Raw genomic sequence first — 27,471 nt, 5'->3', positions numbered from 1 at the left:
GGAAAAGAGTGTGCTGGGAACCGCACATTTCTTTTTCCATGCAGTGATCATATGTCTATGATTCATTAAATCCTTCAATATATACACACAGTCAGTGGTGATGCAGACGGCTAACGGGTCTGGATATTTGCCAAGCCTTCAGCTGTCCCAGCTTATAAAAGGGGTTTCTAACATTAAGAACTTCAATTATGTCACTTAAACCCATCAACCTTTTCCCCTTGCCAAATGCTATAAATCTTTCGGATCTCTTATTTCTATAACATCTGATGCCTGGAGTAAAAAAAAAAAAAAACCCTTCCGACATTTTAATTTTCCATAGAGACTTAGAATGAGAAAACGGAATGTCTGTAAATCTTCCCTATCAATTAAAAATGAAAAGTCTTTCCTCATTCCATCTTAAAGGCTAACTCAGCTGGTAAGTAGACCTCTCACATCTTTTTGGAGCCCAGGATAAGAACTGATACTAAACCCTGGTCTTTTAGGTCCAGGGAATAAAGAATAACAAGATACTCCCCACAAAGAAAACCATTCTTAGGTCAGCTCCAGGTAGGCCTTGTAAGATCTAGTCAATATCCAAGTGAAATAGATGTGAGATAAAGGCAAGAACTCCTATTTTATCAGTCCAGGACCAGCCAAGAGACAAACTATACCAACAGAGAGAATTTAATATAAAGAATACAAAGAATTATTTACTAGGTACGGAATTACTGAAGATGCACAAAGGAAATACTAAGTTATCATGGAAATAGGATAGTTACCACCTGTGGGGCTGGGGAACAAAAGGAAGAGATGGGAATTATTAAAACCAGATGCTTAGAGAAAGCCCCAATGGACCCTTCACTCAGATGTCTGAGGCGGGAGCACTGCTGTGATGGTGCTGGGCCTCAGGCCTTGAAGGGTGGGCCCTGCGGAGGGCAGACTCATACCTTCCACAGGCAGGTGGCAGCTGGCAGGTGCTGGACTATCTAAGGCCAGTGGAGGGGCCTCCAGTGTTGGCCCAGGCATCTAAGAAGGAGATGCTGCCGGCCGAGACAGTGTCTCTGACGGGCTACCCTGAGACTCTTCTGCAAGTTTTGGAAACACTGCAGAGTGGTAGCAAGTGCTCTTACTGGAACCAACTGTCACAGCGTGGGTGAAGAAGCATTGCTGGCTGATACTGAAGGGAACAGCCAGCAAAACTGGCCTCAGAGGTAGCAGGAAGGAAAAGAAACTCTCTCTTCCTCCAGGCTTACAGTCTCCCTATAGCATTCCCTATAGGCAGAGCCTAACAGAGAGCTAGTAGCAACAGAGAAATAAATGTGTTTGGCAGAGATCCAGCAGAGTATAGAAGAAGAGGCATGGGTTTGATGCTGAGAGACAATAGCTTGATAATGAGAGACAATAGCTTTATACCTTAAAAAACTATTGAACAGGAGTGGAATTCGGAGTGGAATTCTTATGATGGATCTTACACTTGACTTTGTAGTTCTCCATTCACCACCAGCACCACCACCCTCTCCCCACCCCTCAGCTCCTCTACTAAGAACACTTATTAGTAAAACTTGAGTCAAGATTTTTTCTTTCTAACTTTGATGCATTATTACATCAGAACCAGAGGGCAATAGACTAGAAAAGATCTCTTCTAGAGATTACCTAGATGACGTTTACTTCAGAGACTTGTTTAGCTTTTTGAGGAAAAAATTTAAGTCTATTTTTATTTAAAAAGGAAAAGCAAACCCTACTTGAGAAACAATTTACCATGGAGGTCTTATTCATGAGCAGAGGCAGGAGGCAGCAGTAAAACGGCCCTCGTCATGCTCTAGAATGTGAAATACCTGCTCAGAGAGGTACTTCCTGCCATCCTTCCTGAGTGTGGGACAGAACCTTCAAAGTACATGGTTTCCCTTTCAAAATCTCTAGGCTTCTCTACTGGCCTTCTTGTCAGTTCTGAGCTGATTTAGATAACAGAATGAGAAAGCCCACTTGTTTGTCTTATTTTTTAAGTTTTATTTTTTAAACTGTGGAACTCAACCCTTTACGAAGATTTTTCTTCTGAATGCAGAGTGGCCTGCAGGTGTCTCCTAATAGGAAAGCAGGACACCAGTTGGGTTTTTCGGGTGTTAGGGACTTTAGCTGCTGAAAATGAATATCTGATTCGTGTAAAGAATGATCAATCCGCTGCCACTTGGTTTACAGAGCAGCTCGAAAATCCCTGGAGGTTGGCTTATGTAACAGCCTCTCACAGTAGAAAACACGAAGGCAGTACCCAGTGGTATTATTTTCCAGTGTTTCTCCTAGAGAAATTAGTTTGCCATCTGGCAACAGGAGAGATGTGCAAGTATTCCTAGAAGTAACAATCTACCTGTGTGCTGGCGCTTCCACACTGGAGGAGGCCCCTTTGGGAAGGGCCGGTATCAGTTTCTATCCTACAAGCCTCCCAGCGGGGGTTCCGCAATGGAACAGCGAAAGAATTACTTAGGTCTCAGTCTACACCCTGAACTCACTTTTGAACCAAATTCCTAACAGGAAAGTGACAACAGGTGTTGTAAATGATGCTTCATTCAGTAAACTAATTGAAACAGAACACTGGGCATGACTTATTTGCATGAGAAAGATAACCGGGCATGGAAAATTTTGATCTGAGAATATTTGCAAAGCGGATAAGTAACATCACAAAAACAATGAGGCCAGGCCTCTGGTAACACAATATGAGCACTGTTTCATTTACTTTGGGATGCAGGAGGGTGAGAGATTGTTTGTTTCAGTTCCCATAAAACTCAATTTCCTCCATAGTAGAGTTGGTCCCAATTGCATATTTATTCTTGCATAGATACTGGGCTCTCCCTAAAGTCTGAAGATTTCAGGTTACCAGTCATCCCCAAGAATAAACATGGGACAAAGCTGTAGGTTCTAGCATTGAAACAGAGGTCCTCTGCATTTCTGTGGTCTGGTAAAGCACCTGGAGAAATCACAAAACCCCTCAAGTCTTAGGTGCTCTACAAGGATGGTGCAAGATCACCCAGCCTTAATATTCAAAGAGCCACCTGAGGATGCCTCACATGGCCACAACCAGACAGAGGGAAGCTTGGTGAGACTCTCCTGGGGGTACAGGGTGGCTTGAATTCTGTTAACAACCTGGACAGAGCCAGCCAGACCAATACAGTCACAGCAATAGGAGGTCCTGAGAGCCTATCTTAGACCAAATGCATTAATAAACGAAGAGATCTGTAAGGAACCTTCCCACCAACATTAACCACACCAAAAGCGAGCCAAACCCAGCCTTCTCATAATTGGTTCTTGTTCCGATACTAGAGTGAGAAGAGCCATTTGCTATGGCCAACGGTTACTATCACTCTCCTCTGTAGAAAACCACTGTCTTCTAAGAGCTTACTAAGGGTCTCCACTAAAGAACAAAAAAACATGGGTAAGACTGGTTTCCTCTCAAGTTATGACTCAACTTTGGTCACCACACTTCCACTTGGGCCTATTAACATTCAGTGGCCAGAATGTCACTCTTCTTAATTGGCTGCTCTAGCAAACAACAGCCCTGCTGCCTTGCAGTCATATAGAAAGCCACAAGAATATTTCCTTTTGACTCTCTTCTCTCCGCATCAGACCCACAAGTCAAGCTAATGCTGAGATCTATCTTCTCACAATCTACTAGAAAGTGGCCTGCCCCGACTTGCTTATCCTGCTAAAATGAGAAGCAAGAAATAAACAACTTCATGTGAATTACAAATAGAGGGCACTGGTGGTTATTGAGCCTGCCCATACCATAGCATGATGGAAATGCAAGAAAGCATTCTGCTCCTTCTTGGCCTGAGTCGGGAGTCATACCCCTTGTGAGACAGGGCCTTCCCCTCAGTATCAGGGCTAGCAACGTGGACCCACGCAGAAGCCAGGATCCCCACGAACACTCACGGACCCCTGGACTTGGTGGGAGGGTCGGAGAAAACAAAAGCTATTGTTTTCTTTTCTCCATCCATCCTGGAGATCAGAAAACAGTAGCTGGTTCTGAAGGTTCACTCTTTATACGTGATCTCTGTGCTTAAGTGCACATTAACAATTTCTTGGTGTTCCTTGGCTTTGAGGTTTTATTATCATTACTGTTGTTAATATTATTTATAATTTTAGTAATATTAAAATAATAGCTAAGATTTATTGTGCCAAGTACTATGATAAACATTTAAATATTTTATTATATCTCCTTTGAACCTCACAGCTACTGGTTGAATTAGATGCTAAGATCATCCCCAATTAAAAATTAGGAGGCTGAGGCCAGAAGAGGTGAACTCTTTGGAAACCAGGCTACTAAAGAATGGCAAAACCTGGGTTCAGTTCTAGGCCCGGTGCCCCCAGAGCCCATTCTACTATCCACTTCAGGTCAGTATCTCCCCTGCCCACCCCTTAAAAACACTGAATTGTTTATATCCTCAGCAAACCCAAATGCTTAGCTCCAAGAGCCAAACAAAAATAACTGTTAAAATACCAATGTTTGATTTCTCTGATGGGGCCTCTCAGGGTTATTAAATTTAGTCCCTTGTCCCTTTGATCCAGTAGGTTCTTTGCCCCCTTGGGAAGCATTCCTCTAACTCCTTCCCCCATTTCTTCACACGCCCTCATCTCCACCTATCCTCACCCAGGTTGTCTGAATTCTACTCAGCCTTAAAGATGTAACTCAACTTCCGCCTCTCCCAAAAAGGCTTCTCCAACTACTTATAGCTCCCACCTCTGAACTCCTATAAAACTTAATATTTATACTACTTACTTGGTATTTATGTTTTATTTTTTACAGTTAGTTCTATTTGAGAATAATCCATCTTCAGGCTGAATTCACTATGCCCCATTTTTTCATTGATGATTTGTAATCTTTGAAGGCAAGCATTCTATATTAAAAGATTGTAATATCTCCAAACCCAGCAAGCTCAGGCACTCAATAAATGACCAGTGAGAGCTGCGTTAGAAAGCCTGTCTCGGCCTGGGATTTGAAACAGGCTGGGCTGGTAGGGAAAGAAGCTAGCCTGTCTTCCTGGAGCGCTGGTGAATACGGTGGAATACAATACAAGAATAGCCTCAGGAGTCTCTTCAGGGGCAGATAACAATCCTCTGACCCCCTAATTCCTGGCTGCCCATGTCCCAGCGTCTCTCACATTATCCAATCAAACTTCTAAATTTTGAACTAAAAGTATGTAGAGTGTCAGACCCTGAAAAACAACACCAACTTTTACTTACCGGTTTCACTTACCTTCACACCTGTGGTTTGGAAGGTGTCAAATTTCCTCTGAAGCCTTTCTGCAAAGCTTTATCCCCCTCCTTTTTCCACCCTGCCAGTCATCCCTGTCAACAGTGACAATATCCTTGTCAAACAGAAGTCACTCGAGCTATCAGCTTTCATGAGCATTTGAGTTGGGATAATCCCTGCTTCCTACAAAACTGTTTTCCTTCTAGGAATGGCTAGTTCCTTTTTCTTTAAGGTTTCTGAAACTTCTCTAACTAAAGCCTCCTGCCTGGATGATTTCTCACGGTTTTCTGAAGATTTTCTTCAGCTAAAAAGATTTGCTAAAGCTTGGTTTTCTCCAGTTCGTATGATGAAAAAGTTCAGCATATTACTTTTTTTTTTCAGACTATACACGGCACCCCTGAGAGTTTCATGTGCCCTAGAAAGGGGTATCTCCCCTGGGATAACTGTTCAAATTACTTTTTGTTTTCAGTAAGATCTGCTTCCTTATCCCTTCCATTTCCTATCTAGAGCCCATTCTTTGATGACCTGAGCTGAGTGAAAAAACTTTTGCCAACCCCAGAATCCTGTCATCTATTTTAAATACACTAACTTAGAGGAAAGCCATAGACAGTACAGTAAATGTAACTATGCAAAAGAGCTCCCATTCACCCAGCTTGTGTGAGCGCTGATTTGGGCGGTGAGTAAACCAATACGTAAACATCCAAACCTGTCTTACATCTGCCCCCCATGACCATTTCTCCCTTTTCAATGCACCAATTCTTTGTGCTCAAACTCAACATTTTAGAGTTGGGAAGGGACACGTAGCTCTTCATCTTCCCATGAAGTTGAGTTGAGCCCCATGCTTACTGAGAATGAGCCAAAACCACAGAATTATCTGTACATGAAGAGAAAGCACTAGGTAAGAAGAGACAGAAATGATACCCCACAGGTGACTTAGGACAATCCAATGAAGCTCTAAAAGCAGGTCTCTCTTCTCTTGGGGGTTTGGTCTTCACCCAACTAAAATTAATGCAAAAGAACCAGGTGACTGGAGTAACTAGATGTGGGGACCAATGTATCTTCATTGACCAAGTGCCTCTGGGATGTTCATGGTAAGATAGAAGGACAGTAATTCATCTTAAAGCAAACAATTAGAAATAGTGCCTTTCTTTCTTATCTTCTGATTTCCCTGAAATCAGCTAACGGCAAAGCAGAAGCTCTAAAACTCTGATTTCCTTTCTAAAGCACAGAACAATCACTCCCAAGAATCAGAAGATGCACAGTCAAGTCCGGCATCAACAAGATACCAGCAATGCAGCCTTGGGCAAATTATTTAGCCTCCCCCAATATTTGTTTTCTCAAATGTAAAAAACAGAATTTCGCCTCAATTATCCCACAAGGATGTTGTGAAAATTGACTGAATTAACATATAAAAGTACGTTATAAACTTTAAAGGTTTAGTTGTATATAAACTCAACATAATACAATCATTCTATTTTTATTTTCCCATTAATAAGTCTTGATTTCCTGCCATTTCTCAAATCCACTCTTTTAATGTACCAGTGGTTCTTTTCTGGAATATTGAAAAATTTCTTTTGTAGTTTGAACTCCATTTCTAATCCTCCGCAAAATAAAATCGAGCAAAAACCCCAGTTTTCCTATTTCTGGATAAATATTCAGGCATTCTGCTCTTTAAATTTTTAAAAAATAACTAAAAGAGTTGGTTTTCCTGTGAGAACTTTTTAAAGCCCATAAATTTTAAAAATTACTTTTATAACAAAATTTGGTCATGCTACTGGTTTGAAGTACATCAAAAGAACAATTGTATTTTGCTTAGAGTGCTCTTTTGAGAACTCTATTTAAATTTCAATATATTTGTATTTATTTATTCAAATAAGAAAGAACACAAATGCCAGCAAAAAGAAGAAAACATCTCAAAATTCTTTCGATATATATTATAGCAAAATTTTTTTGTCTTTTTTAAAATTGAGGTATAGTTGATGTATGACATATGTTTCAGGTGTACAACATAGTGACTCACAATTTTTAAAGGTTATATTCCATTTATAGTTATTATAAACTATTGGCTATAATCCCTGTGTTGTACAATATATCCTTGTAGCTTATTTATTTTATACATAGTAGTTTGTTCTCTATATCTGTGAATTTGTGTCTTTTTTGGTATATTCATTAGCTTGTTTTATTTTTTAGATTCCACATATAAGTGGTATCATAAAGTATTTGTCTTTCTCTGTCTGACTGATTTCACTCAGCATAATACCCTCCAAGTCCATCCATGTTGTTGCAAATGGCAGAACTTCATTCTTTTTTTTATGGCTGAGTAGTAGTCTCTCGAGAATTTTTAAAAATATTCTGGGGGGGGCTTCCCGGGTGGCGCAGTGGTTGAGAGTCTGCCTGCCAATGCAGGGGATACGGGTTTGAGCCCTGGTCTGGGAGGATCCCACATGCCGCGGAGCAACTAGGCCCGTGAGCCACAGCTACTGAGCCTGCGCGTCTGGAGCCTGTGCTCCGCAACAAGAGAGGCCGCGATGGTGAGAGGCCCGCGCACCGCGATGAAGAGTGGCCCCCGCTTGCCGCAACTAGAGGAAGCCCTCGCACAGAAACGAAGACCCAACACAGCCATAAATAAATAAATAAATAAATAAAAAAAAAAAAAAAAAAAAAAATATTCTGGGGCTTCCCTGGTGGCGCAGTGGTTGAGAATCTGCCTGCCTGCCAATGCAGAGGACACGGGTTCGAGCCCTGGTCTGGGAAGATCCCACATGCCGCGGAGCGACTAGGCCCGTGAGCCACAACTACTGAGCCTGCGCGTCTGGAGCCTGTGCTCCGCAACAAGAGAGGCCAACAGTGAGAGGCCCGCGCATCGCGATGAGGAGTGGCCCCCGCTTGCCACAACTAGAGAAAGCCCTCGCACAGAAGCGAAGACCCAACACAGCCATAAATAAATAAATAAATAAAAATATTCTGGGCCCACAAGAAAAAGATTGAAATCTCTTTCAACCTGACTCTGAGAATAAAAGAGCTCTCAATAACAATTCATATTACACTGTTACAACATCAACACCTGCAGATCTCAAGAAGCATTATAGATGCTGTTACCTCAATCATTGCTTCTGTGTTTTATATACATTTTTAAAGCTAAAAAATTTTGACCTAAGTATTTTGCAAAAGCCATCCTACTATCATGTTTAAAAGCGCAAAATAAATGAAAAAATGATGGTGCTTTGACTAGAAGAGGGAGAGGGATGTGAACTTAAAAAAGCAAAATTGGAGGCAGCAGAACACTGACTAGAAGGCATTACTCTCATTTGGTGACATCTGAAATACATAACTTTTACAGTGCATTTTTCCCACCTTTTACCTGTATATCAGTTTAGTAGAGTAGCCATTCTTGAATCAGCAAGAATAGCACATTACCTTCTTAAACATCACTAATTATCCTCCAAAAATATTTAATTAAATGATTAGGACTAATGAGACTCTCCTAATGCTGAAATGAACAATTTATAAGACTCAATCATTTAATTTTATAAAAAGAAAAAAATCCAGACAATGTAACCAAAGGATCAACTTCTTCCTGAACTGTTTAACTGATGATTTGGGCATTATATAGACACAGTTCCATTTAGAACTGACCCTGGGATAAAACCAGAAATCAACTCTAGCGTTAATACTCGTTGACAATGATGATTCATTGTTCGTTAGTTGATGCTAAACTTTTTAAGGGGTGGAGGCATTATTAACCAGATCCTTAAAGAACTCACAAAGAGAAAGCCATGGAGCAGGCAAAAGCTTCAGAAAGTGAGATGAGTTGTGGTGCAGTTATAATTTAGGGTAAAAGCTAAGGGTTTTAAAATACCAAGCAAAACATTTTTTTGTAAATGGAATTGTCATTTCAAATGTAAAAGTGTTGGCCTTTAATTAGGGAAGTAAATCTGTTTGAATAGATGAGAATTTTAATGACAATGTGTTGCTTGCTGAGCCAACTACCCATGCTAGATATATAGAAATATCGATTCATTTTCTTACGATCGGACCACACTTAACTACAGTTGCTCTGTTGTGGGTAGAGAAAAGTGGGGAATTTTCATAAAACATAAATCAACAGGTGAAAACCATGTTTCCTTTTGTGACGCAAGGAAGAAGCTACGCGTAAAGAATGGTAAGAGATGAGAACTACTTCAGCAGGGAAGCAATGACTTAGACCCTGAATATATGCACTGGTTGTGCAAACGAGACTTCACCTCTCATGGCTTTCATGTATCTTGACCCAAAAAAAGAGAGGTCAATGATCCAAAGCTCTTTTTTAAAAGTAAAAATAAACAGGTGAAGTACACCTCTTTTTTTTTTTTTAAACATCTTTATTGGAGTATAATTGCGTTACAATGGTGTGTTATAGTTTCTGCTTTATAACAAAGTGAATCAGTTATACATACACATATGTCCCCATATCTCTTCCCTCTTGCATCTCCCTCCCTCCCACTCTCCCTATCCCACCCCTCTAGGTGGTCACAAAGCACCGAGCTGATCTCCCTGTGCTATGCGGCTGCTTCCCACTAGCTACCTATTTTACGTTTGGTAGTGTATATATGTCCATGCCACTCTCTCACTTTCTCCCAGCTTACCCTTCCCCCTCCCCATATCCTCAAGTCCATTCTCTAGTAGGTCTGTGTCTTTATTCCCATCTTGCCCCTAGGTTCTTAATGACTTCTTTTTTTTAGATTCCATATATATGTGTTAGCATACGGTATTCGTTTTTCTCTTTCTGACTTACTTCACTCTGTATGACAGACTCTAGGTCTATCTACCTCACTACAAATAATTCAATTTCGTTTATTTTTATGGCTGAGTAATATTCCATTGTATATACATGCCACATCTTCTTTATCCATTCATATGTTGATGGACACTTGGGTTGCTTCCATGTTCTGGCTATTGTAAATAGAGCTGCAATGAACATTTTGGTACATGACTCTTTAGAATTATGGTTTTCTCAGGGTATATGCCCAGTAGTGGGATTGCTGCGTCATATGGTAGTTCTATTTTTAGTTTTTTAAGGAACCTCCATACTGTTCTCCATAGTGGCTGTATCAATTTACATTCCCAGAAACAGTGCAAGAGGGTTCCCTTTTCTCCACACCCTCTCTAGCATTTATTGTTTGTAGATTTTTTAATGATGGCCATTCTGACCAGTGTGAGATGATATCTCATTGTAGTTTTGATTTGCATTTCTCTAATGATTAATGATGTTGAGCATTCTTTCATGTGTTTGTTGGTAATCTGTATATCTTCTTTGGAGAAATGTCTATTTAGGTCTTCTGCCCATTTTTGGATTGGGTTGTTTGTTTTTTTTGATATTGAGCTGCTTGTAAATTTTGGAGATTAATCCTCTGTCAGTTGCTTCATTTGCAAATATTTTATCCCATTCTGAGAGTTGTCTTTTTGTCTTGTTTATGGTTTCCTTTGCTGTGCAAAACCTTTTAAGTTTCATTAGGTCCCATTTGTTCATTTTTGTTTTTATTTCCATTCTTCTAGGAGGTGGGTCAAAAAGGATCTTGCTGTGATTTATGTCATAGAGTGTTCTGCCTATGTTTTCCTCTAAGAGTTTGATAGTGTCTGGCCTTACATTTAGGTCTTTAATCCATTTTGAGTTTATTTTTGTGTATGGTGTTAGGGAGTGTTCTAATTTCATTCTTTTATATGTAGCTGTCCAGTTTTCCCAACACCACTTATTGAAGAGGCTATCTTTTCTCCACTGTATATTCTTCCCTCCTTTATCAAAGATAAGGTGACCATATGTGTGTGGCTTTATCTCTGGGCTTTCTATCCTGTTCCATTGATCTATATTTCTCTTTCTGTGCCAGTACCATACTGTCTTGATTACTGTAGCGTTGTAGTATAGTCTGAAGTTAGGGAACCTGATTCCTCCAGCTCCATTTTTCTTTCTCAAGATTGCTTTGGCTATTCGGGGTCTTTTGTGTTTCCATACAAATTGTGAAATTTTTTGTTCTAGTTCTGTGAAAAATGCCATTGGTAGTTTGATAGGGATTGCACTGAATCTGTAGATTGCTTTGGGAAGTATAGTCATTTTCACAATGTTGATTCTTCCAAGCCAAGAACATGGTATATCTCTCCATCTATTTGTATCATCTTTAATTTCTTTCATCAGTGTCTTATAGTTTTCTGCATACAGGTCTTTTGTCTCCTTAGGTAGGTTTATTCCTAGATATTTTATTCTTTTTGTTGCAATGGTAAGTGGGAGTGTTTTCTTAATTTCACTTCCAGATTTTTCATCATTAGTGTATAGGAATGCAAGAGATTTCTGTGCATTAATTTTGTATCCTGCTACTTTACCAAATTCATTGATTAGCTCTAGTAGTTTTCTGGTGGCATCTTTAGGATTCTCTATGTATAGTATCATGTCATCTGCAAACAGTGACAGCTTTACTTCTTCTTTTCCAATTTAGATTCCTTTTATTTCTTTTTCTTCTCTGATTGCTGTGGCTAAAACTTTCAAAACTATGTTGAATAATAGTGGTGAGAGTGAGCAACCTTGTCTTGTTCCTGATCTTAGTGGAAATGGTTTCAATTTTTCACCACTGAGGATGATGTTGGCTGTGGGTTTGTCATATATGGCCTTTATTATGTTGAGGAAAGTTCCCTCTATGCCTACTTTCTGGAAGGTTCTTACCATAAATGGGTGTTGAATTTTATTGAAAGCTTTCTCTGCATCTATTGAGATGATCATATGGCTTTTCTCCTTCAATTTGTTAATATGGTTTGGCATAGGGTGTCCAGCACTGTTGCTTGCTGGTCATTGAGTGGAGCTGGGTCTTGGCATTGAAATGGAGATCTCTGAGAGATTTTCACCATTGGATATTACGTGGAGCTGGGAGGTCTCTGGTGGACCAGTGTCCTGAACTTGGCTCTCCCACCTCACAGGCACAGCCTGACGCCCGGCTGGAGCACCAAGAGCCTGTCATCCACACGGCTCAGAATAAAAGGGAGAAAAAGAAAGAAAGAAAAAAGAAGATAAAATAAAATAAAATAAAATGAAGTAAAATAAAATAGTTATTAAAATGAAAAATAAAAAATAATTATTAAAAAAATTTTTTTAATAAAAAAAAAGAAAGAAAGAAGAGAGCAACCAAATCAAAAAACAAATCCACCAATGATAACAAGTGCTAAAAACTATACTAAAAAAAAAACGGACAGACAGAACCCTAGTACAAATGGTGAAAGCAAAGCTATACAGACAAAATCACACACAGAAGCGTACACAAACACATTCACAAAAAGAGGAAAAGGGAAAAATATATATATATCGTTGCTCCCAAAGTCCACCTCCTCAATTTGGGATGTTCCGTTGTCTGTTCAGGTATTCCACAGATGCAGGTACATCAAGTTGACTGTGGAGATTTAATCCGCTGCTTCTGAGGCTGCTGGGAGAGATTTCCCTTTCTCTTCTTTGTTCGCACAGCTCCCGGGGTTCAGCTTTGGATTTGGACCCACCTCTGCGTTTAGGTCGCGTGAGGGCGTCTGTTCTTCGCTCAGACAGGACGGGGTTAAAGGAGCAGCTGCTTTGGGGGCTCTGGCTCACTCAGGCCGGGGGGAGGGAGGGGTACGGATGCGGTGCGAGCCTGCGGCGGCAGAGGCCGGCGTGACGTTGCAGCAGCCTGAGGCGCGCCGTGCGTTCTCCCGGGGAAGCTGTCCCTGGATCACGGGATCCTGGCAGTGGCGGGCTGCACCGGCTCCCGGGAGGGGCGGTGTGGAGAGTGACCTGTGCTCGCACACAGGCTTCTTGGTGGCGGCAGCAGCAGCCTTAGCATCTCCTGCCCGTCTCTGGGGTCCGCGCTGATGGCCGCGGCTCACGCCCGTCTCTGGAGCTCCTTTAAGGGGCGCTCTTAATCCCCTCTCCTCGTGCACCAGGAAGCAAAGAGGTAAGAAAAAATCTCTCGCCTCTTCGGCAGCTGCAGACCTTTTCCCGGACTCCCTCCCAGCTAGCCGTGGCGCACTAGCCCCTTCAGGCTGTGTTCACGCCGCCAACCCCAGTCCTCTCCCTGGGATCCGACCGAAGCCGGAGCCTCAGCTCCCAGCCCCGCCCGCCCCGGCGGGTGAGCAGACAAGCCTCTCGGGCTGGTGAGTGCTGCTCGGCGCCGAGCCTCTGTGCGGGAATCTCTCTGCTTTGCCCTCTGCACCCCTGTTGTTGCGCTCTCCTCCGTGGCTCCGAAGCTTCCCCCCTCTGCCACCCGCAGTCTCCGCCCGCGAAGGGCCTTCCTAGTGTGTGGAAACCTTTCCTCCTTCACGGCTCCCTCCCACTGGTGCAGGTCCCGTCCCTATTCTTTTGTCTCTGTTTTTTCTTTTTTCTTTTGCCCTACCCAGGTACATGGGGAGTTTCTTGCCTTTTGGGAGGTCTGAGGTCTTCTGTCAGCGTTCAGTGGGTGTTCTGTAGGAGTTGTTCCACATGTAGTTGTATTTCTGACGTATTTGTGGGGAGGAACGTGATCTCCCCGTCTTACTCTTCCGCCATCTTGAAGCTCCTCCCCCACCTCTTTTTTTAAAAACCATCTTGAAGGCAACTGCTTTATAGCTTACACATTTTAATTAGTTTGAATTAGAAAACATGTTCTTCATGGTCAATTATTTCTGACTCAATTGTTTACTTACTTACTCTGAAAGTGACCCATGGAGTCTTGGTTGAGCTAAGATAGATATTCTGAAAAGCTTTGCCTGATATTTGTTGGGGCACCTTACAATGAAGTTCTTTCTAAGACAGCATAACGACATCTAGATAAATAGTTCAATACATCTGAGGGCATTTTGAGTAACAATTTTTTACCTAAATGATCATTTAATATCTAGGTAATTACTCTTTTCCTGTAAGCATTACTCATAAGGTGTTCATTTTTACATCATTTTTGAGAGGAAGGTAAGTATAATGAGTCATTGAGACTAAAGTTATTTTCACAGATTCATGCTTCAGAAATACAATGCTGAAAGAGGGAAGAGACCAGAGATCAACAACAGCAGCAAGTAAGTCATTTAAGACTCCTTGGTTCTTTTTTATTTTAGAGATGAGAAGGAAGAAAAACTTTGAATAGGACGAATCCAGAAAAGATGAAGGTCTATGGAAGAAAAGACAGGGTAAGAGAGTAAATAAATTTGTTTCAGTGGGAAGTAAAATCTGTAAGTTCTGATGGTGTTCTGAATCTTTGATTCTGTTTTGTAATTTAGGTTAGTCCCTGAAGAGGAATACTTTTAAAAGAACTCAGGATATTACTCCAACTCTGATTTCCCCAAAATAAAGAGAAAATTGTCTCCTCTCCTATTGGAAGCTTAAAATACCTGGATATGCAGGATTATTCATTTCAGAGATTGTCCCAGAAGCCAAAACAAAAGATAAGTATCTGCACAGTGGGCTGGGACCCGTAGGGACTCCCTTCCTTCTTTCTACACAGCCATACATGAGGGTACTAAATATTCCCATCAGTAACAGCACTTTTCTGTGGCCCTGATCTGTTATGGGAGTGTGGGGAGAAAGTTTTAGTCTGACTGAGATGAGTAGCAGCATTTAGGTCAGACAGATATCATTCGGGGGTCTGTGCGGTAAAAATGAGGATGTAGCACTCGCTCAGTTTCCTCCAGGAGAGTCAGCTGACACAGGCTCGGAGGAGGCTCCACGCTGCCCCACAAAAATGAGACAGTTCATCACTGTGGGAGTAGTCTCTGTCCTTTCAGTCACCACCATGGGTATGCTCCCAAGACACTGGCACCAGAGAGCAAAGGAGTTGACCACACTCCTAAGCCTTAGAGCCCTGCCGAGAGACGGCGGGCTGGTGGCAGTAATAACCCCTTGGATGGAGTGGAGCCTTTATCTCTGAGATCCTTGAACACAACAGGAGCAACTTAACCCGACTGATTAATAACAGAGCACCAAGAAAGAGCACCATAAGACCAGATTCCACTCATATTTCCAAGGAAGAGCTTATTAAGTCACATTATGTGGTTATACCAATACAGAGAGTACCATGTTTTTAAAATAGAGAGATATTTCACGTACCAAAAAATGTACCTGTAAGTGTACAATTGACTGGGGTTTTTAAAAGTATATTCACAAGGTTATGTAGTCATCGCCATTATCTAATTCCACAACATTTTCCTCACCCCACAAAGGAATCTCAGACCCATTAGTAGTCACTTCCTACTCTCTCCTCACCTCAGCCTCTGGCAACCACTAATCATCTTCCTGGCATTATGGCTATGCCTATTCTGGACATTTCATATAAATAGAATCATAAAATATGTTGAGGAACTTCCCTGGTGGTGCAGTGATTAAGAATCCGCCTGCCAATGCAGGGGACACGGGTTTGAGCCCTGGTCCAGGAAGATCCCACATGCCGTGGAGCAACTAGGCCAGTGCGCTGCAACTGCAGAGCCTGAACTCTAGAGTCCACAAGCCACAACTACTAAGCCCGAGTGCCACAACTACTAAGCCCGTGTGCCACAAGTACTGAAGCCCACACACCTAGAGCCTGTGCTCCACAACAAGAGAAGCCACTGCAATGAGAACCCCACACACCACAACAAACAGTAGCCCCCACTGGCTGCAACTAGAGAAAGCTGGCACGCAGCAACAGACCCAATGCAGCCAAAAGTAAATAAATAAATAAATATTTAAAATATATATATATCTTGCATTTTTTGTCTGGCTTCTTTCACTGGGAATGTTTTCAAGGTTTGTCCATATTGTGACATAATGTATCAGTAGTTCATTCTTTTTTATTGCTGAATAATATTCCATTGTATGGGTATATCACATTCTGTTTATACATTCACCAATTGCTGGATGTTTGGGCTGCTTCTACTTTTGGTTATTATGAATAATGCTGCTATGAACACGGATTTGCAAGCTTTTATGTGAATATATGTTTTCAATTTTCTTGAGTATATATTATAGCTAGAAATGGAACATTGGGTCATATGGTAACTCTATGATTTAACTTCTTGAAGAAATGCCAAACTCTTTTCTAAAATGGCTCTACCATTTTACATTTTCATCAGTAACATTTGAGGGTTCCAATTTCTCCACATCCTCCAAAACTTGGTATTTTCCACTTTGATTATAGCTAGTCTAGTGGGTGTGAAGTGGTATCTCATAGTGGTTTTGATTTGCATTTCCCTAATGACTAATGATGCTGAGTATCATTTCATGTTCTTATTGGGCATTTGTATATTTTCTTTAGAGAAATATCTATTCAAATGCTTTGCTCATTTTTAAATTGAGTTATTTATCTTTTTTTGTTGAATTACGAGAGTTCTTTGCATATTTTGGATAATAAATACTTGTCAGATATATGATTTACAGATATTTCCTGAATCTTTATGGGCTATCTCACAAAACTTTTAGTTTTGATGAAGTCCAGTGTACCTATTTTTTCTTTGGTTGCCTGTGGTTTGGATGTTATAGCTAAGAAACCATTGCCAAATCCAAGGTCATGAAGATTTACCCTATGTTTTCTTTAAGAGATTTATCATTTTAGCATTTACATTTAGGTCTTAATTGATTTTGAGTTAATTATTGTATATGGTGTGAGGTAGGAGTCCAACTTCATTCTTTTGCATGTGGATATACAATTGTCCCAGCAACATTTGTAGAAAAGACTATTCTTTCCCCATTGAATGATCTTGGCATCTTTGTTGAAGATCAATTGACCATAAACGTATGGGCTTATTTCTGGACTCTCAACTCTTTTCCATTGACTTATGCATCTATCCTTATAGCAGAAACACACTATCTTGACTACTGTAGCTTTTTAATAAGTTTATAATCAGAAAGTATGAGTCTTCCAAATTTGTTTTTCTTTTCAAGGTTGTTTTGGCTATTCTGGATCCCTTGCATTTTCATATGAATTTTAGGATAAATTTGTCAATCTCTTCCAAAAAGGTGGGTAGAATTTTGATAGAGATTCAATTGAATCTGTAGATCAATTTGGAGAGCAATGACTTGCTGAATTTATTTATTTATTCTAATAGTTTTTTAATGAATTCTTAAGACTTCATTACGGCTTTCTATATACATGATCATGTCATCTACAAACCAAAACTGTTTTACTTTTTCCCAGTCTGGATGCCTTTTATTTCATTTTCTTTCCTAATTGCCCTGGCTAGAAACTTCAGTACAAGGTTGAATACAAGTGGTGAGACCAAACATCTTTCTCTTGGGAAAGCATACAGTCTTTCCTCATTAAGTGTAAAGTTATCAGGTAGAGGAAGTTTCTTTCTATTTCTAGATGTTGAATGTTTTCATTGTGAAGGTTGTTGAATTCTGTCAAGTACTTTTTCCTCATCTACTGAGATACTCATGTGGTTTTTGTCCTTTATTGTATCGATATGATGTATTATATTAATTGATTTTTGAATGTGAAGCCAATCTTGCACTCCTGGGATAAATCTCAATTGGTCATTGTATTAGTTTGCTCAGGCTGTCATAACAAAACAACATGGACTGGGTGACTTAAACAACAGAAATGTATTTCCTCACAGTTCCGGAAGTATAAAATCAGAGTGCAAGCACAGTCAGGTTCTGGTGAGGTTTCTCTTCCTGGGTTCCAGATGGCCACTATCTCACCGTGTCCTTACATGGAGGAGAGAGAAGGAAAGTGATTCATCTCTCTCTTTTCACATTTTACTACAAACAGTCAGGAAGAACCAAGCCACTCCTTCAATATTTTGCTTAACAATATCCTCAGCTAAATATGCAGTTGTATCACTCTCCAGTTCTACCTTCCACAAAACACCAGAACACTGTTCTGCCAAGTTCTTTGCCATTTTACAACAAGAATCGCCTTTCCTTCAGTTTCTAATAACACGTTCCTCATTTCCATCTGAGTCCTCACCAGAATCACCTGTAACATCCATATTTCTACCGTGCACCTCAAAACTTTTCTACTCTCTACCAAGCTCCCAGTTCCAAAGCCATTTCCACATTTTCAGGTATTTTTTATAGCAGCACCTAACTCCTGGTACCAAAATTTGTCTTTGTTCACTCAGGCTACCATAACAAAATACCACAGACTTAGTATCTTAAACAATAGAAATTTATTTCCTCACAGTTTCTGGAGGCTGGAAGTCTAAGATCACAGCTAGTGTTGAGAGGGGCCCAGAACAGGAGAAGGCTCTGCAATAGGTCCAGGCCGCTGTACAATCTGCTCTACCACTTAAGCCATATGATTCATGAGGCCCAACGGACCTTGAAAGGTCAGTGACAGATAGAGATGCAGTTTGGGGTCTCTGGCAGGACCTTTGGGTAATTGAAGTGCAGGCCCTTACCATTTGTGAGCAAAGCCCTGCCATCCTCTGCAGATAACAGGTCTCCTTTTGAGAAGCAGCTCTTGGCCTGCTACTTGGCCTTAGTAGAGACTGGATGCTTATACATGAGCCACAGAGTTACCATGTGAGCTAGGCTGCCCATGAGGAACTGGATGGTATCTGACCCACCGAGCCATAAAGTTGGGCATGCACAGCATCATTCCATCATCAAATGGAAGAGGTATATATACGATTGAGCCTGAGCAGGCCTTGAAGGCACAAGCAAGTTACATCAATAAGTGGCCCAAATGCCCATGCTCCCCACTCCTCCTATAATGCCTTCTCTCTCCTAGCCTATACCTAGGGCCTCATGGAGAGTTCCCTATAATCAGCTGAAAGAGGAAGAGACAACTTAGGCCTGGTTTACAGATGGTTCCACACACTAAGCAGGTACCACCCAAGAGCAGACAGTTATACAGTTTTGCCCCTTTCTGGAACATCTCTGAAGGACAGTGGTAAAGGGAAATCTTTCCAGTAGGCAGAACTTCAAGCAGTACACTCAATTACTTTACCTGGAAGGAAAAATGGCCAGATGTGCAATTTTATACTGATTCATGGGTTGTGGCCAATGGTTTGGCTGGATGGTCAGGGACTTGGAAGGAACATAATTGGAAAAATTGGTGGCTAGAAAATTTATGGAAGAGGTATGTGGGTAGATCTCTCTCTTTCTCTCTCTAACTTTTGATTCCTGGACCCGTGAATTTTGGTTATGGGAGAAATATCACCTTTTATTTGTAGGTGATTCAGACTATTTACTGCCTTTTGGAGAACTTTACCTTAGCCCTGCAAGGTATTGGGTTGGCTAAAAAGTTCATTCAGGTTTTCCCATAACACCTTACGGAAAACCCAAACGAACTTTTCGGGCAACCCAATATTACCCCCTAGCTGGTGCTGTAACTGAGTCTTCAAAAGGTGATTCCATTGTTCTGTCAAACCAGATGAGGAACACGGTAAGACTAATGAGTTCCCTGAGCATGGACCCATTTTCTGTGAAGTGAGTTCCTTGATCAGAAGTGATCCTGTGTGGAACACCATGACAGTGGGTAAGGCATTCTGTTAAGTCCACAGATGGTAATTGGGGCAGAAAATATTGTGTGCAGAGAAGGCAAATCCATGTGTCCAGAGTAAGTGTCTATTCCAATAAGAACAAAATGCTGCCCCTTCCATTGATTGAAGTGGTCTAATGTAATCAACCTGCTACCAGGTGGCAGGCTGATCACCCCAAGCAGTGGTGCTACACCAGGAATCAATGTTGGTCCCTGCTACTGGATGATTGGGCCCTCAGCAGCGTCTGCAGCCAGGTTGGCCTTAGTGAGTGGAAGTCCATGTTGCTGAGCCGTGTGTAACCACCATCCCTGCCACCAGGGCCACTTTGTTCATAAGCCCATTGGGCAATGACAGGGGTGGCTGGGGAAAGAGGCTGACTGGTATCCACAGAATGGGTCACCTTATCAATTTGATTATTAAAATTCTCCTCTGCTGAGGTCACTCTTTGGTGAGCATTCACATGAGACAAATATCTTCACGTTTTTTGGCTCATTCTGTTTCTCTGGAGAACCCTGACTAATTCAGTCATGGTACAGAATTCTTTTTACAGACTGCCAGATTCATTCAACTTGCTAATATTTTGCTGAGGATTTTTGTATCTATACTCATAAGAGATATTATTCTGTAGTTTTCTTGTGATGACTGTGTCTGGTTTTGGTATCAGGATAATACTGGCCTCTAAAATGAGTTGAGAAGTGTTCCCTTTTCTTCCATTTTTTGGGAAAATTTATTGAACAATTCATATTAATTTTTAATTAATACTTTTTGTTTGATAATCTTCACCAGTGAAGTAATCTGATCCTGGGCTTTCTTCTGTGGGATTTTTGTTGCTGTTGTTACTAATTCAATCTCTTTATTTGTCATGGGTCTATCTGAATTTTTTAGTTTTTCTTAAGTCAGTTTTGGTAGGTTGTGTCTTTCTAGAAAGTTGTTTATTTTACATAAGTCATTTGCTGCATACAGTTGTTCATAGTATTCCCTTATAATTTCTTTTATTTCTGTAAGGTCAGTAGTGATGTCCCTTCTTTCATTTCTGATTTTAGTAACTTGAGACTTCCTCCTTTTCTCTTGGTCAGATTAGGTAGAGTTTTATTTTGTTGATCTTTTCAAAAAACCAACTTTTGATTTTATCTATTATTTTTATCCTTTCATTAATTTCTATTTCCTCTTGAGTCACTTTAGGTGACTTGTGTCTCTCTAGGAATTTGTCTATCTCATCTAGGGTATCTAACCATACAATTGTTTATAGTATTCCTTTATATACTTTTAATTTCATTAAGTAGTAAGCTCCTCTCTTTCAGTCCTGATTTTAGTAATTTGAGTGTTCTCTCTCTCTTTTTTTTTTTTTTTTGATCAATCTAGCTAAAGATTCATCAATTTTGCTGATCTTTTCAAAGGCCAATTTTTGGTTTTATTAATCTTTCTTCTATTCTTTTTTCTGCTGGAGCCATATTTAAAATTGATTAAGTTCTCAATCTTCTGTTCTGTTCTGTCTTTCTCTGGGAGTAGTAGGGAGGCTGTGAACATTACCTTATGGACTGCGTCATCTGGGCTTTCTGTTACTCTGGCCTCTTGTTGGATTCAGCATCAGAAGCTGTGGGGAAGAGAGAGAGGTTGGGGAGCATTCTTGCCCACTTGCTTCTGCTTCAGGATCTCAGTTGTAGCAGTTGCTGCACACCTTTTGTCAGGAAGTCCTTCTTCCCTGGCTCCAGTTCACATTAGACACTGGACACTATTTTCTCTCATTACTTCTTTAGACTTGGGATTGGTAAATGTTGCCCATTGTTGCTAGTCTCTGGCCCCCTTGTTTTTTCCATTAATGTTGTCTACACTTGTACTAAGTGTCCCTTTATTAAATTCTCATAAAAATCTTATCAAATTGTAACTTCTGTTTCCCTCTGGGACCCCTGACTGACACAACCCACATTCATGGTCTGAAACACATAGTATAATCTGCTACAATATTTATCCTCTCAGCCAGCACCCTTACTTAGGAAATTATATATCTATATCTCTATCTGTATCTAAATCTATATATACATATCTGTCTATCTATATTCATCTATGAAACATTAGTAATAGACTAAATTCCCTAAATTGTGCTAGGGAACTTGATAACATATACAAAAGCATGTACTTTGATCCAACCTCAAGCCAGATACAAAAATAAAACTCAAAATGAATCATAGACCTATGTGTAAAACCTAAAAACTATAAAACTTCTAGAAGAAAATTTTGGATAAAAAAGTTTGCAACCTTGGATTAGACAAAGAGTTCACAGTCATGAAACCAAAAGTATATTCCAGAAAAGAAAAAAAAATAGTGAATTGGAGTCCACTGAAATTAAGAACTTCTATGCTTTGAAAGGCACTATTAAAAGAATAAAAACACACACAACAGACTGGGAAAAAATATTTGTAAATCAAACTAGCAAATGCCCTGAGGGGAAAAGAATCTTGGCTTTACACGTGCTATTGCCTTATAACTGTTATTTTTTAAATGTGTCCTATTTTGTTTTTCAGCTTTATTGAATAGCAGTATTGGTGTACAATAAACTACTATTCAAAGCTTACAATTTGATGAGTTTTGACATATTTATACACCCATGATACCATCACCACAATCAAGATAAAGGACATTTCTATCACCCTCAAGAACTTCCTCATTGCTCCCTTCACTATTCCTTTTCTACCATCTGTCCCCAAGCCACCACTGGTCTGATTTCTGTCATTACAGTTTATATTTTCTAGAATTTTATAAAAATGGAATTTTGTAATATACTGTTTTGTGTCTGGCTTGGTTCACTGAGCATATTATTTTAAATTCATTCATGCTGTTGTGTATGTCAATAGTTCATTCCTTTTTATTGATGAGTAGTATTTCATTGTATAGCAATAACACAACTTGTTTATTCATTCACCTGCTGATGAACTTTTGGTTGGTTCTTGATTTTTGCTATTACAAATAAAGCTGCTATGAAGATTCATATACAAGTCATCCTTTTATATCTGTTGGGTCAATAATACCTAGGAGTGGGATGGTTGAATGTATTGTAGGTATATGTTTAACTGTTTAAGAAACTGTGAAAGTGTCTTTCAGAGTAGCTGTACCATTTTACATTTTTTCCAGCAGTGCATGAGAATTTCACTTGCTCTACATTCTCACCAGAACTTGGATATGGACAGCCTCCTGAATTTTATTCACTCTAGGGGTATCTACCATTATCCCATTGTGGTTTAATTGACATTTCTCTAATGATTAATGATGTTGAGCATCTTTTCACATGCTTATTTCCTATCTGTATAACTTCCTTGTTGAACTATCTGTTCAGATCTTTTGACCATTTAAAAAATTGGGTTGTCTTCCTATCAAATTGTAAGAATTCATTGTATATTCTAGATACAGGTTCTTTGTCAGATATGTATTTTGCTTTTCTATTCTTTTTGCAACAGTGTCTTGCCTTTTCATTTTTGTAACAATGATTTTGAGGCGCAAACTTCAAAAAATTTTCAAGTTAAGTCTAATTTATATATTTAATTTTTTCCCATCTTGTTTTTGGTGTAGTATTTAAGAAATCTTTGCCAATTTCCAAGTTACTAAGATTTTCTCTTGTTTTCTTATAGAAGTTTTATAATTGGGGTTTTACATTTAAAATCCATTCTGTGTTCAGTTTTATATATATTATGTGTGAGGTAAGGTTACAGCTTATTTTTTATATATGATTAATTGTTCCAGTATCATTTGTTGAAAAGATTGTTATTCTACTCTGAATTTCCTTGATATCTTTGCCAAAAATTATTTCTTTCTAGACTCTCTTCTTTCTAGACTCTCTTCTATTCCACAGATAAATATGCTTCTTTTTATGTCAAATCATATTATCTTGATTCCTGTACCTTTGTAATAAGACCAAAATCAGCTAGTGTAAGTCTGCCAATATTGTTCTTCTTTTTCAAAGCTGTTTTGACAATTCTAAATACTTTATATTTTTCCATATAAATTTTAGAATCAATTTTTCAATTTCTACAAGTAAGTTTGTATGATTTTGATTGGGATTGCATTGAATCTATAGATTAATTTGAAAAGAAATGACATATTAACACTATTGATATTTCCAATTCAGGAACACATTATATCTCTCTTATATTTAATTCTTCTTTAATTTTTTGTAGTAATGTTCTGTAGTTTTCAAGAAGTACACACTTTTGTCAAATTTATCCCTAAGTATTTTAAATATTTTGATGCAATTTTATATGGTATTTTTAAAACTTTAAGTTGCTGATTGTTCATTGCTAGTATATAGACATATATATGTGTGTATTATATATATTTTTTTCTTTTTGTATATTGACCTTGTGTCTTGCAACCTTGAAAAACTCACTTACTAGTTCTAGTAGTCTTCTTGGTAGATTATTTAGGATTTTCTGTATAGATAATCATGTCCTTTATATAAAAGGGGAATTTTACTTCTTCCTTTCCAATCTGTACACTTTTTTGATTTTTGTTGTCATAATGCAGCAAAACACAAAATTTAAAGCCAAAATAAATATTATCAAAGAAAAATATTGAAAATATATAAGGAAAAAGTTGTTATAAAGAATAATCAATTATAGATACGGGATATGAAAATATATTGATTTTAATGTGCTTAATGGATTAGACGTGCAGCTGAGTGGTACTGAAGTATGACTTAGGAATTTGGAAGGCCAAGGTAAAGGATATGTCAGGCATCAGAGGAGAATAAAGAGAGTGAGAAAGGATAAGAAAAAAGTAAGGAATATGGAGACGAGAAGTTGAAGTATCAGCATTCATAAAATTGAAATCCCAAAGGAAAAAAAAGAGCAAAGTGATCAAAATATTTGAAGAAATAATGGCCCAGAATTTACTAAAATTAAATAAAAATATAATATCTGCGATTGCAAGGTCTCATAGAGTAACAAGTATAGAAAAACAATAAGCCACACCTAGAAACATAAATAATAACATTTAAGAACATCAAAGAAAAAAAATTCTAAAAGCTTCCAGAGAATAAAGGATATCACCTACCTAAGAAACAAGAATCAGATTAACATAAAACTTCTCAGTAGCATCCCTGGTTGCAAAAGGACAGTGGAGAGACATTTTTTGGTGTTAAAAGAAAAAAAAACTGTGAAACTAGAATATTATAGTCAAATAAATTATTGTTTACTTATGAGAGGAAAATAAAGATTTTATTATAGTTATGAGACCCAAAATTGTTTATCACATAAAAACAGTCTGAAGACACATGCAAAGGATATATTTCAAGAAAAAGAGAACTAAACGCAAGAGGAAATTATGTGATATGGAAAATAAGTCTGAGTAAATAACTGGTGTCTCTACATGCAATTACCAACATGTGCATGCACAGGCACACACACACACACACACACACACACACACACACACACACACAGAAAACAGGAAAAATGAGTACATAATAATTGGAATAATAATCCAAACATTTCCAAAATGGTGGTTGGGAGATTGATTGGAATAGGGGCAAAAAGGGGAAAATAAGAGAAAGAGGAAAAACAAAACAAAAGTGTAGGTAATAAAAACATGAAATAAGATAGCATTAGTAAGTCCTATTAAAACTATGATTGTAATAAATGTAAATGACTTAAACTTTGTTAATTAAAAGACAAAGGATCTCAAACTGAATAAATGAGAATCAATAAAATTTTGTCTATCATATAGTGAAAAGAAAATGCTTCATAAAAGTAGAAAGTAAAGGGATGGGAAAAAATATACCCATTTCATACCCATCAGATTGGAGGAAATGGAAAAGTCTGACAAAACAAAATGAAGGCAAAAATATAAAGATAAGAATTATTATGCACAAAGGCTAAGAGTGTAAGTTGATATTAGTATTTTGGAGAGCAATTTTGCAATATCTTACAAAGTTCCCAGGATCTAGCAATGCCACTACTTGGTAATATTGGTCAAGGTAAATATTGCTAGCTGCTTGATATGTATGGAATTGTCTCCCTCAAAATTTATATGTTGAAGCCCTAATCGCCACTACCTCAGAATGTAACTTTATTTGAAGAAAGCTTCTTTAAAGAAGTAATTTATGTTAAATGAGGCTGTATAGATCACCCTAATCCAATCTGACTAAGGTCCTTGTAAGAAAAGGAAATTTGGACACACACTGAGAGACGCCAGGGATGCGCATGCACAGAGGAAAGGCCATATGAGGACACAGTGAGAAGACAGCCATATACAAGCCAAGGAGAAAGGTCTCAGAAAAAAACCAAACTTGTGCCAACACCTTGATTTTGCACTTTTAGCCTCCAAAATTGTGGGAAAATAAGTTTCTGTTGTTCAAGCCACCCAGTGTGTGGGGTTTTTTTTTGTTTGTTTTTTTTGGTTTGTTTTTTTTTATGGCAGCCCTAGGAAATTAATACACTAGTGTAAAACAACCTCAAAACATCAGTAGCTGAACAGAACATTTTTTTCTGTGCTCACATAAATCCTAATCTAATATTCAGGGATAGCCTTCCATCTAGTGATTCCAGGTCCCAAGGTGTTTCCCTCTGGTGGCACCACCATCACCCAGACTCTAGTTCTCCACTGCATCCTCTGTGTGTAACCAGAAAGCAGGAGAAGAGAGAGAAACACTGGAGGATCCTCTATGGGAAATTTTCATGCGCCAGTACTGGAAACATCATGTATCATTTTTACCCACATTCTACTGGCCAGAAGCCAGTCATATAGCACTCACAGCTAACAACTTTAACAGAATCTGTGGAATGTATTCCAGCCATAGTGTGTACAGAGGAAAAGAAAAGAAAACAGGAATTGTTTAGTACATAGCAGTCTCAGCCACATAGATAAATAACTTAGAGAATATCTCACACATTTGAACAAAGAAGTGCCAAAGGATGGTCAATATGGCATTGTCTGAAATAGCAAATGGCCAGAAAAATCTACATGTACAACAACACAAAACTGGGTTTAAAGAAGAGACTTATTTAAAAGACCTCAAAAGCACAAACCATAAGGCAATAAGTTAATGGATTTAACTGTTAAAACACCAATGATGACATCAAGAGAAGAGTCACAGACTGGGAGAAGATATTTGCAACATCTAAACTTAAGAACATATCTGAGTGCAAAAGAAGGTCCTATTAATTATTAACTCAGGACAATGGGCATAAATCTGGCATATAGTCACCTTATCTAAAACCAACAAGGTATTCGTCACTCAAATACTCACACAACCCCTACAAATCATTAAGAAAATATGGGAAACCTAACAGGAAAGAGGGGGGAAGAGAGAAGGATTGACAGTTCACAGAAAGAAAAACTGAGTGGCTAGTGCATATACAAGGAGCTTTTCAATAGAAATAATAATAAGATAAATGCAAAAGAGATAATAACTTGTATCCATCAGATTTGCAAAAATCACAGAGTCAGATAATATCAAGTGTTCATTGGGATGCAGGGAAATGAGAGCCCTCATGCACTTCTGGTAGGTGCCATTCTGAAGAGCAACATGGCCGTACTTTGTGAAGTTATGTATACATATACCATATGACTCAGTCATTCCACTTCTGGATATATGTTGTGAGTGGACATATGTGAGGCTGGCCACTACATTAAGGGTTGGAGGCAACCCACGTGTTCATTACTAAGGGAATGGAGTAACTAAATATAATACATGCACACTGTCAAAATACCATGAAGTAATCAGAAGCAATGAAATTTACTAGATGAATACATACTGGGTTGGCCAAAAAGTTCGCTCGGGTTTCTCCATAACATCTTATGGAAAAACCCAATCGAAATTTTTGGCCAACACAATATGTATATAT

The sequence above is a fragment of the Balaenoptera physalus genome (genome assembly GCF_965194825.1).
Source record: "Balaenoptera physalus genome assembly, chromosome: 9".
In the NCBI taxonomy this organism is placed as follows: Eukaryota; Metazoa; Chordata; class Mammalia; order Artiodactyla; family Balaenopteridae; genus Balaenoptera; species Balaenoptera physalus.
Note: the sequence above shows the minus strand (reverse complement) of the source record.